The sequence below is a fragment of the Python bivittatus genome, unplaced genomic scaffold, assembly GCF_059951505.1.
Source record: "Python bivittatus isolate LINGU-HERP-01145 unplaced genomic scaffold, Pbiv_v1 ctg000580_np1212, whole genome shotgun sequence".
Classification (NCBI taxonomy): domain Eukaryota; kingdom Metazoa; phylum Chordata; class Lepidosauria; order Squamata; family Pythonidae; genus Python; species Python bivittatus.
In genome coordinates, this window is record NW_028277087.1 from 14,772,900 (window position 1) to 14,789,561 (window position 16,662).

Consider the following 16,662-nt stretch of genomic DNA (forward strand, 5'->3'; position numbering starts at 1 on the left):
CGGAAAGGGACTTTGCTTGTGCAGTCCTGGATACCATCTTAACTTTTTTGACACACACCCATGCATGGACATCCCTGTAATATCATAGATTGATGACCTTATTCACATAACATGTTCAGTTATAGCTTCTTACTGGCAGCTCTGGCAATAAGCAATCACAATCACACAACTAAGTCATAAGCTCACTGTTGGGGGAATACAAAACCTCACCCCATATAGTCTAGAGCAGTGTTTCTCAGCTTCAGCAACTCTAAGAGGTATGGACTTCAACTCCCAGAATTCCCCAGCCAGCATCTATTTTTATAGGAATGGGCAAACCTTTTAAAGGAGGGGGCATCTCAGTTGTCCATGGGACCCTTAAGGGGGATGATGGGGCTACCATCATCATCATCATCTACATAACATTATATTAGCCTCTTCTCCCTTCCCCTTCCTGATTTAAAGAGTTGCCACCTGCATGAATTTTGTAAAATGTATTATTACATAAAGTTGCATGCTGTCCAATTCATATAGATTTGGGTATCTTAGAGTCAACAGATAAAACACACATTAAAAACAGTTTAACCTAAACATCAGCTTACCCTATGCAACCAGCCTCCATTCAGCAGCTGCTTACAATCAAGTGGTATCACCTGCCCCAAAAGCTCTTTAGAAGAGCATGTTTTAGTGCTCTTGAAATAACAATAAGGCAGGGGGCAACCTGACCTCAAGGGAAAGTCTATGTCAGAGCAAGGAGACTATGACTGAGAAGACTACTTCTAGACCCCACCCCTTCACATCCTGAAGAGGGGTAATCTGCAGCATGTCCTCCTGGCCATAACACAATGGATGGATAAATTCTACTCAAAGCAGATCATCTCCAAAGTATTGAGGACCCAGACAGGGCTTTATAGGTAAAAACCAGCATCTAGAATTGGATTCAAGTCTACTGGCACTGCTGCAGAATTGGTGTTATTCTGCTAAATGGGTTCTTCCTAGTCTGCCTGCAGTCTACTGTACTTTGTGCCAGCTGTGGCTTCCAAATTGCCTTCAAGGAAAATCCCATGTAAGACAAATTGCAATAATTTAAGTGTGAAATAATGAGGAAATAGATTATCCTTGCCAGTAGTGTTTATTTCTATATCTGTCTATCTATCATCTGAAAATAATTCAAGGTCTGGACCAGTCTTCTCCTCCAGGTATATTGGTATTACAACTCCCAGAATCTTGGTGGTGGTTGGAAATTGTGGGAGCTGTAGTCTCCCACACATCTGGATACCTACTTAAGGAAGACATGCCTAGAACACTGAACTATATCTTATATTGGAAAACATTTGGTTGGCTCATACTAGGAGTCCAAGCTATTTTGTAGACGCTGGCAATCAAGATGTGGTAAAGATACTAGAGTGATCATAACACTTAATTATACTGAGTCACCTTTTCCCAACCTGAGGCCTTCCATCACAACCAGGAAGTATGGCCAAGAGCCTTCTGAAAGGTACCAGGCTGGAAAGAGCAATAACCAGTTGTACAGTACTATCGCTATGGTACAACATGCTAAGCCCTACATGTAAATTAAGGGGGGGAAACAACCAGAACGTCTCTATTTACATATAATATGTCATGTCCCCAAATAAACAATATTATTAGTTAACATGATGGTCTGATTCATACAAGACAATGTAATGTGCAGGTTAAAACTAAGACAATGTCTGGGTAGCCACAGCATGCTTACCAGCCCTATTTCACCTTTGTCTAGCATCTTGCATAAATCTAGATAATGTGTTTATAAGTCCATTTCTTTAGCATAGCAGGCCAACCCAAATCAGAACATAACTCCAGGGGATCTCCAGGGCTTGATGAAAAACACTTCATAAGCTGGTTGTGTTACATTTACATGTAGATTTAGGTATAAAGCTTGATCATCCAAAGTGATTCATCCATGAAAAACAAAGAGCAGTGATGATGAGTCAGTCTAGCTATGAAAAGGAACCATTATTGGATTTTCATTGAGTGCTTAGTTGACAGGGAAGCACAGTGTCTAGGTTATGAATTTTCCTGCCAAATTTATGTTCAGGATTCCCTAAGCTGGCACAGATAGTCCTCACTTAACAACGGTAACTGGGACTGAAATTTCTATCACTAAGTAATGCAGTTGTAAAGTATGACATCACATGACTATGATGACTTAGTGACAGCAGTTCCAACAATCCCCAGTTACCATCATTAAATGAATTACTGCAGGTCATTAAGCAAGGACCTCACATGACTACAACATCCAACTTCCTGCAGACATCCCATTGACTTTGCTTATGGGAAGCCAGCAGGGAAGATCACAAATCACAATCACATGACCGTGGGATGGTGTGATGGTCAGAAATCCAGGGTGGTTGCCAAGCACCCAGATCATGATCATGTGACTGCAGGGGCACTGTGACAGCCAGAACTTTGAGGACCACTAGTTCAGCACCATTGCAAGTTCAAATGGTTGCTGAACTAGGGGGCATTAAACAAGGACCACCTGTAGTAAATTTAGTTTTGGAGATGCAATAATTTATCTCTCTCCCTTTCTCTTTCTCTTTCTCTCCCTCTCCCTCTCTTTTTTTTTAAAAACTATCCCTCTCCCAGGACTCATGCTGAGCAGGATCTGCACTGGAAATGGGGTAAGAAAATGGGAACATTTGTAGAGACTGGTAGAGTGGAAGATAAAAATGTTATTTTATTGTTAGAGTTCATGGTGAATTAAGAGAACACAGTCCTGGTTCTGATTTTCAGATCTCAGCATCATGTAACTTGTGGCAGTTAAATTACTGTCTCAAATTTTTACTTTGTTGTCTTCTTAATGTTAAAACACTTCTTTTCTTGATTATTCAATACTAAGTTTGTAATATAGCACCACACATTCCAAAACTTTTCATCCTGGTCAACCTGGTAAAAAAGGGAAATCTGGAAATACTGATTTAAAAGTATATTCCTGAAGATCTAAATCTGACCCATCAGTTTTCAGGTGAGAATGGGCACCTCCATATTCAAGAACAGGTAGTGACAGCTAAGATGGCTATTCACCTGGCTAATTGCTATATCCAGACGCCCCAAATTTCAGGTAGATAGAAATTCCAAGCAGAGGTCTTGCAAGTTGGTGTCAATACCAGTGACAGAAACACACACACATACCTACTGCCTTCCTCCTTGCTACATGGTTATATTTCAAAATATGGAAATTTATATTTTCTTTTCCCTTATTTTGTTAGTCGGCTTAATTATGTTCCTTTATAGATTGGTATGGGTTAAACAAAAACAAAAGACAGTTGAAAGGGAAGGTGCTACCACTAAAGGTATTATGCAGCTATTCTGCCTCTCATTCCTTAACAAATTTTGTTCTGCTAAAGAAAAAGGTGGGTGAAAAATGGGAAACACAAGAAATAAAGAATATTTGAAACCATGGGCACCAAGATTTTATTTATTTATATATACATACAGAAGCATACTCATATATATGCGGTGGTGGGGAGTAGGAAGAAAGACTTACGGTGGTTAGGGAGGATATGCTTAAGTTTTCCCTGCACCAGTGTGAAAGTCTCAATTGTGATCAGCCCCACCATATTTATAGTAGCCTGAAACACAAAAAGACAGCTGCACGCAATATAAAGTGCATTGTGTAATTTAGCCTTAACATTCCAGGTTACCCAAACAGGTGGCTTCGTACTACATTTTAACACAGGAATTATGTCTCTAAATTCATCATGGGTCTGATGAGTCAGTAGCAATAATTACAGGAAGTCTAAGTAAGTGCATCAAGATCTGGCCCTAGTGCATCCCAGCCTTCTCCCTACCTCCACCCCCCTAAATTCTTCCAAAAACCACACTGCAAGAGACCCACCATTGACATCATTTCCTTCTGAGATCTTCAGGATTGAAGGACCATCCCCTTCCCAATGGAGTACCAAAGAGAAAGTATTGTGGAATTGGAAAAAACAAAAAGTGGATAAGTCTTCATATTAATCCATGGCATATATTGGAAATAAACCAGTTAGTTCCAGACATGATCCCTCACCATTGGCCATGTATACTATGCCAGATGGCCATATGCTAACAATCCCAGCCACACCAACCATTCAGTGACATACTGGTGGCCACCCTGCAAAGAGGCAGGGCTGTAGAGGGTGGAGGGAATGGCCTGGAAGGACAGGAGGAAAAGCCACTACCAAGGCAACAGTCAGATAAAAGGGGCCTGGGCCCAGGCCAAAAAAGTAAGTTGAGAAAACATCTCAGACAAGCCCCTCCCTAATTCACATGGAGATAAAGAGAGAAGGAAGTACATTCAGACTTGCAAGATTCTATTACTATAGCTGTTACAATAAAAGTAGTACTGACCTACATGGCATTGGTTTCTTAGCCTGGTCTACCTTGTAGGCCTGGCAAGGCACCCCAAAAAGATAAAGTAGAGGCAGGACAGAATTTAAATTAATTGTTAATATTATTATATAGGAGTTCCTGCTTGGAGTGGAAAAAAGGAAGGAGGAAGGTAGCAGAAATGACACAGAAAGTTGCCACAGCAGAGGAAATAATAAATAGAGAAGGTGGATGAGAAATGTTAGCATGGGCAGAGGGTACTCAATGCCTGTGAAACTTGGAGATGTCAGGAAATACCTCTGGACTGACCAGCAAGTTGCATGCAGCTTTCAGGCCTCAGGTTGTATAGTTGTGGTATAGAAAATTCCGCCTTAGGACAAGATGAGACTCAGTGCTATCCTTTTCTGCTCCAGCCCATTATGAGGAAGAGAATCCAGCTTGCTGTTTTTCCCAAATCCTTGCACATTGTTTGCTGTGTGCTAGAAGACTTCCTGGCAGGCACAGATTGGTGATGCTATCAAGCAATACATCATCAGGGCAATGACCTTTTGATTAGAGTTTACACAAATACATCATAAAAGCCCCGCTGATCAGCAGGCTGCTTTTCCGATGATGCATTCATGTCATAGATCATCCGGGTGTCTTTGAAGGATGATGGATTTATAGCCCCTCTCAGTGGAATGCCATTGCTCACCCACAGAAGACTTGCATGGCAGGAACAAAAGCAGAGCTTTAAAAATGTTCTGTTAAAACTTTATTAATTTTTCCTTTTCAAAGAAAGAGATTCAGAGATGGGGAAGGGAGACAGGCAAGCATAGAAAAAGATTGCTACATGCTCAAATAAGAAAATTTGAAGAGCCCTATTGTTTTAGACTAAGGACCATCTCATCCAGTCCCACAGACTATGGTAGCTGGGAAAAATGGGGTTTGGGTGAACATCTCTCAAGAGCACTGGGTTACAAAAGCCTGATCTCATCCTACATTTTGCTTCCATCAGCATTCAACATAGCAAAGAAGGCTGTGATGATTAGATCATTCCTGTTGCTTGTCCCAGAGCTATCTTGCATCTGTGTGTAGGGTATTCATTTCCTAGCTTGGGTTTGAAATTTATAGATAATTGTATTCATTTTCTATCAAACACTGAAAGGCCTTATCCTCATAAAGTACAAGCTGAGCTATAATAGTGGTTCAGGAATTGGATTAAGACCAGAGACTTCTCAATTCAGGTCTGTCTTAAAATCACAGAATCTTAGGGTAGGAAGGAACCTGGAAGTCTTCTAATCCAACCCCCTACCCAGGGCAGGAATCCTCATAGCATTCCAGATAAATGACTATCCAAACTTTCTTTAAAAACCTCCAATGATGGAGCTGTTTCATTGCTTAATAGTTCTCATTTCAGAACATTCCTCTTTATTTCTAGTTTGGATCAGTCTCGCTAAAGCTTCCACCCATTGGTTCCTCAGGCACTGAGGGAAATAAATCCACATCCTCTTCCCTGTGACAGGCCTTCAAGTATTGGAAAACTGCTGTCATGTCTCCCCTTAGCCTTCTCTTCGTTATGCGAAACAAACCAAGTTCCCTGAACTTGGATTGAACATCAGAGGATTGAGCTTTCAGCTAAACCTTCTACTATGGAAACTCACTGTGTGATTTAAACCAGCCACAATCTTTTTCAATCCAACCTATGTTAAAGGTTCATTATAGGAGGGATCAACTTGGAGGAGCACAACATATATTGCCATAAGCTCCTGGAGGAAAATCAAGATACAAGTCGAACATATAAAGAAATAAATCTTCCTAAATAATATATAGTATAGGAACATAGGATGCTGACATGGCATTTGTTTATTTATTTTACATGTTTTATAGCCCACCCCCATATCAAAAGACTCTAGACAGGTTGCATCATCATCATCATCATCATCATCATCATCATCATCATTATTATTATCATCATCATCATCATCATCATCATCATCATCATCATTATTGTGGTTGGTCGCACAGCCAGATGTTTAGACTGGATTTGGCATTTTTATCCACCTATAAGCTGTTCCAATAAAGCTGCCTTTTGCAATTGACTGATGATGATTTTGTCAATACTGATGGTCTTCAAGTGCTGTTCCAGATGTTTTGGGATTGCACCTAAGATGCCTGTAACTATTGGTACTATCTTTGCTTTCTTTTGTCATAGTCATTCTACTTATTTGCAGATCTTTATATTTTGTGATTTTCTCCAGTTCTTTCCCTTCTATTCTGCTGTTTCCAGATATTGCAGTGTCCACTATTCAGACTTTTTTGTCTTTTTTATCAACAATTGTTAAGTCTGGGGTGTTGTGTGGTAGTTATTATTAAAAAGAACTACAATAGTAATCAACCTTCCCTTCAGATAAACACCAGTAACTTTTAACCAAGGTTGAGGGCTCAGTGAAACAAGACAGTCTACAACAATCTTCTAATTGCCTTGAGGGAGGCACCTTTACAAGCCTCTGGGGACAGTTTTACCAGTGATGAAACAGAGTTGTTATTATTCTAGTTCAGTGCTGTTCAAAAAGAAGGCAAAATACACTCCAGACAGCCAAGGCACTTTTGTAAGAAATCTCTTTCTTTTGGTTGTTATTGTTGTAATAGCCACTGTTTGGGCACCAGTACTGGCATTTTGTGGGTCACAATGACATTCCTTTCCCACTAGGACAAAGCAGGTACCCTTCAGGACAGCTGCCCGTTGCAGTAATTAAAAGAATTGTGCTGAAAGAGGGGAGCCAAGGGTGAAATCCACTGTGATGAATTTGAAACCAGACCTGAGGACCAAGGATAGGATGGAATCTCTGTTATAGATAACAATTAAGAGGGCCGTGCATAATCTCCTTGGGCAGGGTGAGCACCACCACAGGGTGATTTTAAGAAGCCAATTAATTCCAGTAGGCTTGCCTTTTCCTTCCATCTGGGTCAATACATCCTCATTCAAGTTAATGAAAAGTACATTGGTTTGGAAAGTAGGAATGAAGCAGCAAGCATCCGTGGATAGCATTCCATGCCGAATGAAAATTAGCAGCTTAATAGGCTGAAACCTGGCAGCAAGAGTCGGGGTAATTTATAATCTGCTTTTTAAAAATCACAGTCTGCTCCAGTGGCTTTTTGAAAAGTGGCCTCTTAGAGGTGGGAGGGGATTAGACTGGGTCATGATCACAGCTAATCAATAGAATTGATTGGGTGCTAATATATACCAGAAGCCTCCAGGAGAGCTAATTAAGTCCTCATCAAGGGCTTCACATTTCTGTAGGGAGGGGAGCCAAATTTAAATTGCAACTTCATCTGAACATTCTTGGAAGAAGAACAGCTGTGTCAGAAACCTGGCCTATAGATCTAAGCCACAGAAGGGCATAGTAGAGCCATCCTAGGGCCCCCCTTTCCACAGTAAACTGCAAAAATGTAGTCACAATGTAGGTTGATGAGAACACAGGTCAGTAAAAGTTCCCCTTTCATGGCATTCCAATGAGTGCTGGTGTGGTTTAGTGGTGGAAGTGTGGGATGAGGAGTGGGGAGACCCCAGTTCTAGTCCATCCTCAGCCATGGAAACACCACCAGGTAATGTTGGGCCAGTCATTCTCTCTCAGCCCAACCTACTTCACAGGGTTGCTGTTGGGAAAATAGAGGAAGCACTGTGTATGCCATCTGGAAATCTTGCCCAAAAGGCAGGATACAAATCTAATAAATAAATACCCAAGTTTGTTTTGCACCATGTACAAAAAGTAATGCTGTGTCAAAATCTGCTTCTCATCTGCCAAACATTTTCTTCCCCTAAAGAGAGCTCCTGTTTTTCTACCTTGCCTTCATAGAATCATAGAGTTGGAAGAGAACTGAGACGCTATCTAGTCCAACCCTTGCTCTGCCCTGGATCTTCTAGAGCAGTTTCTCAGCATTGGCAATTTTAAGATGTGTGGACTTCAACTCCCAGAATTGGCTGGCTGGGGAATTCTGGGAGTTGAAGCCCACACATCTTAAAGTTGCCAAAGTTGAGAAACACTGTTCTAGAGCATCACTGACAGATAAGCACCACATTTCTCTTAGAATTGTTTTCTTGAGATGATGTGATAGGACATGCTGTTGCTATGACTCTCTGTTGATGAGAAAGAACCATCACTCTGCTCCCTCTTTGACTGTCCCACTTTCTCTCTGAGAGTCCTTTCTTCTCCTGAAGGGATTCCCAAGATGTCTTCTTCCCTGAGCCTGAACTGAAATGGAAACCCTGGAGGCGGTAAAATACTTGAGAGGAGAGTACCGTAAAATGAATCCTCACACCTCCAAGTCTGGCTTTGACCCCGAATGAGGGCTTTGTGGCCCCTGGAAGACAACAAAAGCTCTTGTACATGCCAGGGTCATGCACACAAAGATGGTGGGTTTAATTCCTTCTGTTTAAAAGAGAGCTGAGAAGTTCACTTGAAAAAAATAATAATCATCAGACTTCTGTGCAAAAGTAATTCTGCAATTGGAGGAATGAAACCTCAGTGTGTTAAGTAGGTAGAGAGGCTTGAAGCAGAAATCACCTTACAGCTGATTGGCAAAGAGGATTTCAGAAAAGCTTCTAACACAGTTTGGGGAAAGTGAAGGGAAGGGGCAGAATGGAGGCCCCTCCAAGGCCAACTTAATGGATAATGTTACACTCAGGGTTAATCCCCTTAGAGCTCAATTTCTAAACCCAGGCATGAGAAATGGAAAATGACATGAAGCAACTCCTTGGGGAAGAATGTGATTTATTTATTTCTCTCCACCTTCCCCAGCCTGATGCCCTCTCCTGTGTATTCAGTTCCAGCTACCACCATCCCAAGCTGGAGCGGACATGATGCCCAGGTGCAGTAGGATCGTAGTTATAAGATAATGGAAGATTCAGGAAAGTTGGTTAATATACAATGCTGAAATTAGATACTAATTCCTCATTCTTTACCTGCATGAACATTTGAAAAAGGGCTCAGTCCGTCAACTGGAAATTGTGTATAATCCTTCAGCTAAAGTCTCTGCATAAGACAGTCCCATCTCCTATAGCTCCATAGCTGGAAGATAATTGCCCCCTTCAAAACAATCATTCCCTTCCTTCGAATCTGCAATGTTTTGCCTCACGTGGGTTAATATGTGATGTCCAATATCTGAGAGACTCTTTTACCAGATCAGAAAGAATCTGGTAGCATCTTTTCAGACTAATACTTTTTTTTTAAAGGCTACAGCTTTCACAAGCTACAGCTTACTCCATCAGATGAAAGCATATGCCTTTTAATAAAATTTGTTAGTCTGGAAAGATGATACCAGATTCATTCTGATTTTTGGCTACCATAGACAAACGTGGCTCTCTTCCTACAGTGTGTTTTGCCCGATGACACTGAATTTTATCCAATCAAATGCTTTCTTTATGAGCATGGCACAGTCCAGCATGGTAAGCTAGCTAGCTAGCTAGCTAGCTAGCTATTTGTTTGTTTGTTTGTTTGTTTGTTTAACTTGTCCCCGCCCATCTCCCCCCAATGGGGGACTCTGGGTGACTCACAACATATTAAAACAATAAATAGATATACAATTAAAATCTATAACAGTACACGTTTACAGAAATAAAAGGGAAAAAAATCCAGGAGGCCACTGAACCAGCACGGTAAGCTATACTAGTAATAACCTAAACAGTTTAAAAAGAGTAAGGGATTTGGGTTTAACAGCTCACAATTATTTTTAGGATAACCTAACTAGTATCTCCACACATCCAATCATTATATTATATTGATTATACTGTCTCCACACAAGACAGCCAAAATCTTGAGTTCCATTGACTACCAGGAATCAGGCACTAAGTGACCAGTCTTGTCCTACAGGTAGTCCTCAGTTAATTACCATAATTGGGGCCAGCAACTCCATTGCTAAGCGACACGGTTGTAAAGCAAAAAAATCACATGACCAACTTACAATGGCAATTCCAGCACTTCTGGTTGTGGTCATTAAGCAAATCACACATGGTTGTTAAGCATGTCATGTGACTGCGACTTGCAGCTTCCTGCCGGCTTCCCTGTTGACCGCTGGTTGGAAGCTGGCATTGAAGGTCACAAATGGAGAGCTCATGACTGTGGGACACTGTGACCATCATAATTGCGCACCAGTTGCCAAGTGCCAAAATTGCGATCATGTGACTGTGGGGATGATGCAATGGCCGCAACTTTGAGGACAGGTCATAAGTATCTTCATTCAGTGCCACTGTAACTTTGAACAGTCACTGACCCAGTGGTCGCTAAGTGAGGCCTACCTGTATTTGTAACTCTTCGGACGTGGGTAACCAATTGTTCTTCTCTGGGGTTCAAACCCTCTACCAGGAATTGAACTCATGGACCTTTGCACTTCAAATGACTATATACGGCACATTAACTTTAAGAGCTATCCAGGTCATGACATTCAGCAGTTGCAGGAATTCCCAGTAAAAAATTTGGACCCCATATGTCTTACCACCACCACCCCATCTTTTCATTGTCCACACATTTGATAGTCATATTTTCTAAACCCTCATCGAAGTAATTTCAATATGTTGAACTGGACACAGCATAAGATGGAGCTCTATAATATACTGTAGGTCTATTTTGTCTGCATCTCCAACAGACAATCAGACCTAGCCCTATTTCAAACCTGAACCTGGTAGCTTGGCATCTTAACCTTGAATCACAGCCTCTAAATTATGGATGTGCACATTATTAAAAATACTTCCTCTTTACTGAGCTGGGAAGGAAGTATTCCAATGAGATACTTTTTCTCAAGCTACTTTTTTAAGGTAAAAAATTGTGTAATCATTCTCATTTGCAGCAGCTCATAACACTCAAAAGCATTATATTGCTTTCTCCTAATTCAGGTGTTCTTGTAGTCATGGTGGCTGTGTAAATATCCTGCTTTTATTCTTTATCACATAAACACCTCTTATGAAGGCTTTATAAATTCAAATTCCCTTGATGAAAGCTTTTTCAAAAAATGCATATATTTCTGTTCATTCATAATTTTTAGCAGCATACCTTTTTCCCCTGCCTTTTTTTTTTCCCAGCGCCTGGTTTATAAAAAGGCAAAAACTAATGGGCTTTGATGTTAGGATTTGTAGGAAGATCTCATAGAAGATCACCACTTTTGGTGGAATTTCTGGGGAAAATCCACACTTCCTCTTACAATTCTTCATCCCATTCTCTTTCAAGGAACTATTTCATAATCCCAGCAGGGGATCAATATTATTGTAGCTGCTAACTAGTCAATTCTCACCCTGTGGAATTCTCCTTCCTCTCTCTTCCCTGTGGTTTTCTATTGGCAGCTGTTCCTTAGCTAAATCACTGAGTGTGGCTCAAAATCCACCAAAGAGGCTTTAAAGACAATTGAACAAGGACAAGGCCAGTGCCAACCAGTATAATAAGCAACATTTGCCTACCTCTCATGCACTGCTATTGAACTGCTTCTAATGACTGTGACATCAAAAGCTAATTTGTACCCAACCAGATAGACATCTGCTCATAGGCAGATGTCCATCTGCCTTTCCCCGAATAATTGAAAGTATTGTTTTTAGTGTACATTGTCAGAAAAAAAAATGACATTCTTGATGATATGACAGAAGCAACTTATATTCACTGCCTAACTAAACAGATACTGTTGGGCACAAGACAGCAAGCCGTTCTCTTCTTTTCAGATATAAAAATCTCATTATCACTAACTGTAATAAATTGAATTTGAAGGGTATCAGAGAAGAGCAGTAAATGGCCATGCAGATACCTGAAGGATTGCAAGGTGACTTTTCCTACCTGGCAAAGAAACACCAGCTCATTTAGAAGATATTCTGATTGTATTTCTCATCTTATGTACATGGAAGGAAGATTTTTTAGACTATGAGCTTTAGGGATTACTCATACTGTATACTGCAAACCTAAATCTGGGGATGTTCCTCCATCCAGCTCCATGAAGTTAGCTGCTAGAAGTTGAATGGGGCAATTTGCTTACCAGATAACAGGATATTACAATTTCCATAATCCATATCAAATTCAGAAAATACAGTTTAGTTTAAATCTTGCATCCCAAGACTTTACAGATTGGATCCAAGAAGATCAAGGGATTCTTCTTCTTCATTAGATTTAATTCCAGCTAGACCCCTTCATCAAGAAAATCTAAGACCTCAAGTTAGCTATCTGAATACCCATCTTCACTCCCCCACCACCCTCACCTATTGGCCAAGCATTTATTCAGTGCATCAGCAAGAAATTGGCAACAAAGACAAAACCAGAAATGAGTCCAAAACAAGAAATATAAGTCCACAAATCCTGCACTTCCCACATCCTCCCAAAGTCTACAGGAACAAATGGAGGTCTACTACAACACATGGAGAATACAATCCTTCCCTCTGTACCCAATAGAAAGTGGGAAATGACCACACTCTCCTTCTTTCTGCCCACAGCAAGGAATGATCATAAAGAGACTTCTGAACTGAAGAAAGCTGTTCCTTCCACCACTCAGATGGAGCATGAACACAATGACACTCAGCCTCCACTCCAGCAGAGTGAGGATAGGAACACTCCCAGCCTCTTCCTGAATAAGAAAATGATGGAAGGAGTACAAGTGGAGACTATGACCGGATACTTAAATCTAAATGTCTAATGTCTTGGTTTTGATCTCAGGTCCTATCTATCTGTCTTTCTACCTGTCTGCAAACCACAGTAGGTGTTGGGGGTTTGCTCCCTTTTGAAATCTTGCCTTCTCAATACCTAAATTATTGGCTCTTTATGTATATCATCCAACCTACAGTATATCATCCATTCAACTTTCTGGAATTTTTTTCTGCACCTATTTGTAAAAAAACGACATCTAAACAAATGTTGTTTGTCCTCACACACAAGTCATATCTTTTAACATTAATAAAGTTTTCTCCAGTTGAAATAACTTTGAAGACATAATTTTGTTCCTGCTATAGGCAGATAAAAGAACAGAGGAAATGGTCTCTATTGCTATCCCAATCATACTCAATGCAGACTTTTTTTAAAAAGGTGCAGCGTATTCTAGCTTGCTGGGGGGGAGGGGTCAGACCTCCATGTGATCTGACAAAGGACTGATATTCTGAACACTTGAATATATTACTGTGTCCAGGCTCCAAAATAATTTCAGAATAATAAAAAAATAATTCAACATAAATTTTACAACAATAAAAAATAATATAAACTAAAGAAAAAGAAAATGGAAAGAGAGAGTAAAAGGTGCAAAAAAGAAAAAAAGAGAAAAAATAGAGAGAAAAAACTGCCCTCATCACAAGTATAAGGACTTCCTGCCCTCATCACAAGTATAAACAGTTTCACTATCTTTTCACCTCCTCTTAATTAATGATATAAAACTCTTCATCCCATAACTCAACTCCAACCTATAGCATCCATATCTCCAACTATAGGCAAATCCAGTAAGCAATGTCTTTTCCAATCCAGGTGTCAGCAAAAAGTCCAAACAGAGCCCTAAAATAATAACTAAGCTATTATTAATTAACAAATATAAAATTCATCATTCCATATCTCAACTCTTAACTGTAACTGAATCCAATACACAACATTTTCCAGTCCAGTTGTCAGTAAGTCCAGAAAGAATCACTCAAAATAACATGTCCTATTTTAACCTTGATCAAATAAGCCAACTTTTCTTATCTGTCTGTTCCTTCCTTTTGCATAGAACAATCTTGTTCTTTAATCCATTCAGATGATTATTGACCCTTGTCTTCAATTTCTTCAAAACTTTAACAAGCCTCTTTTGTAAGTCCCGCATGAGGGAATTATTCCAATTGTTCTCTGGGATTGATATTTTTATTTCCATCTTAATTTTTAAAGCTTCTTCTTTCTTTCTTTCTTTCTTTCTTTCTTTCTTTCTTTCTTTCTTTCTTTCTTTCTTTCTTTCTTTCTTTTTTTTGGTATATCCAATAACAAATTCTTGTTCACATTGTTCTCCACACTCAAGTCAGATAGGTTTTCTTGCAAATCTTTTTCTGAACAGCTTCTTCTGGGAACAAACTGTTCATAAGAACACACAACATTGTGTGATTCAAGGTCCTGGTGCAATTTCTCAAAAATATCTCTGCACACCATTGTAAGTTGCTTATCTTGTTGTGTCTCCAATATCGAAAATAATTTTTCTTTCCCATGAAAATGCATTTATTCTTTAAGATTAATTTCAAAATCTTAATATTCAAAATCAAATATTTCAATGTTTTTTGAGCCCTTAATCCATTTAAAACTTTCTATAGCCAAAACCTATCTTGCTTTTTGCTGTTTATTTTAAATTATTAAAGCTTATAAAGATACAGTTTCATTTTCTTATATTAAGGATTGAAAGCACTCACCTGGTGTTTCCAGCCTTGCCATTTACAACATGTCTAACTTCTTTAAAGCAGTTAACAGGCAATTTCCTAAAGTGGTTAGCAAAGGAAGTGCGAACAGTGTCCTTTGAAGGCTCTGACTGCTCCTGGAGCAAGAATGGTAAATTCCCTTGTCTCCCAGTTCTCCCACCCTCCAGAGACCATTGCCTTGCAGCCTCCTTGTGAGGAACAACTGTATGAAGCATAATATGGGCAATCTTACATCCCCTCTTTCTCCAGAGAAGGTCAAAGGAGCCAATCTACTCGTCGACTTCCTGTTCGTAGCCACAACTGTCGGCTCTGCTTTTGCAGAGCCATTTTCAGTCTGCCATGTTCCTAAGAAAGTCCACTTCTAATTCCTGAGAAATGGACTCCTGATACTAGATTTCTTTTCATTTTTGGCCCAATGCCTTTGAGAAAGGAAAGTGCAATTATAAATCAGTGTTTGACTTACTTCCAGTGGCTTTCAATGTTGCAGTTTGTGATTTTTAAAAGATCTCATACATTCCGAAGGAAAACTACTACCATGTTTAATAATTCCTGAAAAATGGACTCCTGATATAAGCTTTCTTTTTACTTTGTTTTTCCTCAGTGCCTCTGAAAAAGGAAAGTACAATAATAAATCAGTGATCGGTTTACTTCCAATGGCTTTCAATGTTGCAGTTTGTGATTTTTAAAAGATCCCATATGTTCCAAAGGAAAAATTCTTCCTGGCACTAGAAGATTAACCAAGATTACTACCACAAAGTTTTCATGGATCATAACTTCATTAAAAATAAAGAATGCGGCCCCGGAAGAGGAATTTTAAGCATATATACAGTTGCAGTGGTGAGGGGAAGGAAAATGGGGTTGCTAAGAATACATATGTTTGCTTGACGGTTGAGAGAGACAATTGGTGAAGTGCAGATAGGGTAATTTCATTGCATTTTAGTTTTTTTTTTTTCCTTTGGTTTGCAGTCCCAATCTGGCCAAATTTCCTGCCCGATTTTTTTGTAAAAAGTCAGGAAATTTGCTGAACCAAACCTGGGGCAAGAAACTTATATTAGGGCTAGGATTTCACAATGTACTAAGCTAGGCTAAAGTGGACCCCTCAAGTCTTGCTGTGCTGTTTTATAATGGTGCGGGAGGGGGGAGGTTTCTGGGAGGAATGAGTGAAGAACACAAGAAGTGCTTGCCAAAAGTATATATTATAAAGTATATCATTCCAGCAGGATCACCCAAGACATGAAGGTCATCCCAGCTGCCCAGCGGAAGCAAGCAGGCACCTAGTTTGGGCAATAACAATATAGGAAGATGCTGGAGGCAGATGACACATTAGTGTCAATGGCAAAGACATCATTTCATACAATGTGGGAGAAGGCAACAGTAAACCACTTTACCAAGAAAACCAAATGGAGAGACAAGATAAAATGATTGATGATATAGTGCTGGATTATGGACCCCTCAGGTCAGATGGCATTCAACATGCTACTGAGGAAGAGCTGAGGAGCTTTCAGAGTACTAATTATGTTTATGATACGGCTAGATTAAAACTTTCAGGATAACTAATTGCCGATGTTGCCATGAAAAAAAGAAAATCCAAAGCTCCAAAAAACAGAATTACAGTGGGAACATGGAACATAAGAAGTATGAACAGGGAAAGCTCAACACAGTGAAAGATGAAATAAATCAATTATACATTGACAACTTAGACATCAGCAAACTGAAATGATCTGGAAGCGGACCCTCTCAGAAAGAAGATCATGCTGTTTACCACCCAGGACATGAAAAATTAAGGAGGAACAGCGCCGCTTTCATAGTCAGGAAGGATGTTGCAAGGACAGTACTTGGGTACAATCAGTGACCGAATAATATCAATTAGATTTCACGCACAACCCTTTAATATGACGATTAGCCAAGCTTGTGCTCCAACCACTGATGCAGAAGAAAAGGAGGATGACAAGTTTTATGGTCAA